Source organism: Vitis riparia, chromosome 15, assembly GCF_004353265.1.
Source record: "Vitis riparia cultivar Riparia Gloire de Montpellier isolate 1030 chromosome 15, EGFV_Vit.rip_1.0, whole genome shotgun sequence".
Taxonomy (NCBI): Eukaryota; Viridiplantae; Streptophyta; class Magnoliopsida; order Vitales; family Vitaceae; genus Vitis; species Vitis riparia.
The window spans coordinates 16,419,600-16,424,621 of record NC_048445.1 but is presented as its reverse complement, the minus strand read 5'-3'; the positions used below and the strand labels follow the sequence as shown (position 1 = coordinate 16,424,621).

The 5,022-nt window shown below is 29.7% G+C and overlaps 1 long non-coding RNA gene across 1 annotated transcript; it reads right to left on the bottom strand.

Moving 5' to 3' along the window:
* Positions 1-918: 918 nt before the first annotated feature.
* LOC117932672 lies at positions 919-3,127 on the bottom strand. Its single transcript, XR_004654202.1, has 3 exons — positions 3,041-3,127; positions 1,872-1,919; positions 919-1,172 (listed from the first exon to the last, which is right to left on the bottom strand). It is a non-coding gene; the product is annotated as an uncharacterized LOC117932672 (long non-coding RNA).
* Between the last annotated feature and the right edge of the window lie 1,895 nt (positions 3,128-5,022).

Here is a 5,022-nt window from a genome sequence, read left to right as displayed (position 1 = left end):
AACCTGGACGATGAAAGTTATCATAATCTACAAAATGCAATGGAAGGATGATGTCAACAATGACGACATTTGAAGCAGTAAATGCGTCTTCAACTACAAAAATTTAATGTGGCAGTACAAGTTTAGAAGCAGTAAAAACATCCACAAGCCACGTATTATGCATGTAATAAAAAGAGAAGAAAGAGACAAGAAGGAAGAGAAGAACGGATGAAGATATTCAAACAAAAGTCAAAAGTAAATTCTTTCTCCTATGCTTACACATTCTCTTTCTAACCAATTTTTTACAAATTCTATTCTAGCACCTATATAAGGAGAGTTTTTATACTCGGAGGTTGTAAATTCATTCCATAGTCTAAGTCCTACGGGTCCTTGTATTTTAATATATATTTATTTAAATATTCAGGGGTTCTGTCTACTCTAGCAAGGATTGCATATTTCCTAAAAACTGTAGCCTTATATTTGATTCCTAGAAAATTTAAGGAGAAATGCAAGAAAAAATAGAAAGGAAAAATAAAAGGAAAGAAAAAAATAAAGAAAAATAAAAAGTACATTTAAAGTTAATAAATTATTTTTACTTGTTTCTTCAAACTTATTTTTCTTTCTCTGTAATAAGCTTAAGTAATTTGAAAATGCATAAGCTTCTATCTAATTTTAATTATATTTGATTTTTATTTATTTATTTTGTATTTTACATGGTAAACCAAACATGAAAGAATCATTTTCCTTAATATTTTTTTCCCTTAGTACTTTTCAAGAACCAAAAATAGCATAGATGTTCATGCCTAGATTCACAAGATGGTTCATTTAGCTGCTGCTATGCAACTTACATCAAGAAGGACTTGGCACTTTGCATCAAGAAAGTCTAATTATGTGAAACACAATTTTACATGTTTCTCAAACATATAACATTTTTATAAATTAAACTAATTACTGAGAATTTATTTAGAAAAATGAATAAATATCATACTTTCTATATTATTTTACATTTCAATTACCATATAGTTCATCCAAATAAATAATAAATAATCCACAAAATGAAACTTACAAATGAGTTAAGACATATGCTCAATATATAGCTAACCAAGCTGATGCATTAAAATTTCAACATGGCAAAATCTTTCAATCTTATTTGTCATCTCCATCTCTAAAGAGCTCCTCAAGTCACCTCATTCCTGTGAGAAGGCATGGTTCAAAATCAGTATTAACTTTTCAAATAATTATACAAGCAGCAGAAAACAACAATGATGCAGTATAAACAACCCAAAGAGACTAAAGCACGGGAAAGGAACTAAAACAATCCATTGCAGAACAGTGTTTCAGATAAAACTGCCCCTAGATGTGGTTTGTAGAATTACCCTTGCAAACTGGATTTGGAGCCTTGTTCCTGTTTGAGTTTGCTTCTTTTACAGAGGCTGATCGGGTGCTAAGGGGTTGGAGATTCTAAAATCAAAAGGCTTTGTTTTTTGATGATTAGTGCCCAATTGCAGGCTGTTATAGGAAAGGCATTGAAGGAAGGAAACTTGGGTAAGGCTAGTTGGTTTACCAGTACACCTATAGAACATGGATTTGGTACTTCAATCAACACAATTATGATGAGACTGATCAGAATTATCATGAGTTATGACAACTAAAGAAAGTACACACTATGCCAAATCAGTGAATGAAGTGAGCACAACAAATACATGAGCCAAGAAGTCCACTGAAGTGGCTCAACTCAGCTTCTTCTTCCCACCCAACCCCTAAAAACAGTTCAATTCTTCTCTTTTCTGCATGTATTTATGGACATGTGTGTGTGTATGTGTGTGTGTGTGTGTGAGAGAGAGAGAGAGAGGGAGAGGGAAGGTGTCATCATCTTTTATTAATGTTTTCACCTTTCATTGATCTCAATACTCTGGCAACAAACCACAGCAAAAAAATACCTGAAATTCAAGCAGTTCTTGAATTAGATAAAAGGGAAATGGACATAAAATCCATATTTGAAAGTAAAAATAGCACAATTAGCTACATACTTTGCTAAAATAATTGCCTTGAGAAAAAAGTAAGTGTACAGAAAAAAAAAATAAAAAATTCATGTGATTAAAAATTCAAATTGAAGATCAAAAACAGAAAAGAATGAGAACATGTGAACAAAAAAGGGATTTGAAGCTTCACTATGAAGAGTGAGAACAAAAATCAGATCCCTAGCTCTTGAACTGTGAACAATCTGCAGGGAGAAATTTGAAGAAACAGCTAGATTCAATGCAGTTGTTTTATTCACTTAAGCTCCAATCAATTCTTACAAGAAGAACCTAATTTTGCATCTCAAAGGAGAAAAAAATAATGCCTTATTGAGCTAAAAGGTAGAAAACTGCCAATCTTTGTTAGGATTGTAACTTTTCTTAGTGGAGGGGTCCTGGATTCCCTTTTTCATCATCCACTAGTAAGTAAGGATACCCATCAGCAGTATATGCATTCTCACCATCCCATTGTTTTGATAGTTTCTGGATAATAAAAAAGACTCAAAATCCTTATCCTATATGATAATTAATTATGTCATATTTGCAACACTCATTTCAAATATCGGATATGCAGAATCTAAAATTAGAGTTTTTATGTGGAACATTGTACAACAGATGTGTTGTCCCACATGTTTATTAAACTTTTTAACAAAAGGGAATGGAAGGAAATGGAATCATCAGGAATTCTAGATTTTGCGAACAGAGCAAGAAGCAGATGATACCCGTCAGACTAAACATCACAATTTTGCTATGTTTTGCCCACCTCCCACGGATCCAATAAAGAGATTAATCCACCTATCCATTTTCTGTGAAAAGAGCAACAAGGACCAGATTTTGATTCCCTGGGGATCCTTATACCTTCTTAGGCAATTTTTCCTTTGCAACTGTCTCATACTCCATCACATTTCTAATCTCCATTTTGCAGTTAACTCTATCGCCATAACATCAACACATTTCAAACCGAAATCTAAACCCTAATATTCTCTACAATCACAAGATTTTCTAAACAAAGAACGGAAAAGAAATCAATCTTTAATCTTTACCTGAATAGTTCCTTGGAGGAGGCGGTGGCCTCAAAATCAGGCCGATGAAAGGCGGAGTCGAATGTCGAGGGTTAGAGTAAAAGCCGGCAGCATATATCGACTGTGGATGGCATATATATACATATATGCCTCATCAACTGTACCATATCCATTTAAGTCCTTGTTTAAAATTAGGTTTAAAATTAACTGATTTAGATGAGATGAAGTTCGAATTTTTATAAAATAATATATATAATTACATAATGCAAATTTTCTTTCATTTTCAATATATATTTTTATATTTAAATATTATACATATTTTATTTAATAAAATTTAAAATATTAATACATCTATATAAAGATGAAAAAATAAATATTATTGATTTTAATTATATATAAAAATATTATACATATTTTTATTAATACATTTATATAAAAATAAATCATTTTATAATATATATTATAAAATATAAGAATTTATCGGATTATGAGAACTTATAGATGATCATTCATAAATATGTACATGTTTTTGTAACCCCCTATAAAAAGGAGATACCTCTAATAATAATTGATTACGTTCTCTTCCTACATTCTATTCTACTTTTATTTGAATATCATTGTTTATTATTCATCTTTTATAGTTTATTTCATATTTTATTATTTCTCATTTAAATTCTTTTCTTTATTTATACTTGGAGACACATAAATCTTTCTCATACCTTGATATATCATGCAACATCCAATGTAGATGCATGTCTTATTGATTGTGCCACAACACACACAATAATCTTTTGAATTAGAAAATTGAGATTTTTTTGGATACATGTGAAATATATAATTTGGTCATATGATTAATAAAATGATTTTGCATGTCAATTTTCTTTATAGCATGTTTTTATGATTGAAAATTTTTGAGTTATATAAAATAATATATATTATTGCATGTTGTCACATATGATATTTTTATTAATGCAATAATTTCATTATCCAAAAATAATTTTGAAATTACAATAGGTTCAACTATTGTTGTCAATATATTATGTTATATCTTTACATATATATTTAGATGAATTTGTAGTATTTCAATTAAAGTTTTGAGACAACAAGATGCTTTAAATCATGATACGTTCTCTTGAAAATTTGATTTATGAATTAATTTTTTCACACTGATTTAGATCATAATAATATTTTGAATAAAATTATTGATCTATCACTACAATTAGTTTGATTATTGAAATACTTTCGTTATTTCATATATAAATTGCTCCACACTCACAAAATCAAATGTGTGAGATTATTTAAGAAATATATAACTTTAAATTATTTTTTCATATTGTTTTATTGTGTTATATATGCTCTCATTGCTTTTACACAACTTATTAAGTCATCATCGATGATTAAAATTTTTCCATTGATTTTAACTCTTTCTATAGGATAATATTTCTTCAACTCTGTAAAGGTGAGGTCTTTATGACATGTTTTATGACTTGTTATTTTGATGAAACTCTTGTCTTATTAATTGCACAACATTAATGACAGATGATGTTAATACTATATCAAGTTATAGAAACCTGATTAAAGGCTTTAGAAGAGCTTATATTATGTCACTAGTAGTATTTGATTCCATGTAAATGACACTTTATACGATGCTAGATCTAGAAGAATCTTGTAAGACCAACTTGGTCCCTCGGGGTAAAAGGTCGTATGGATGTACATTATAAAACTAGAAGTTTTTATCTAGTGACTAGTCTACCTATGCACTTAAAAGGTAGAATGACATGTTGTGCAGATTGCCATTTTAATGAGACAAATTTCTCACCGTTAGGAGGAGAAGAGCCAATTCCAGAAGAATGACGTGAAATTATTTGGAATGCATTGACTTTGACTTATCTTGATCCTCGTACTAATCAATGTGAACTGGAAGTTTAAAAGATTATTTATTTACAAGAACTTGCAAATCAACTACCAAATGCTTTCATTGATGCAAAGAAAGTGATAAAATC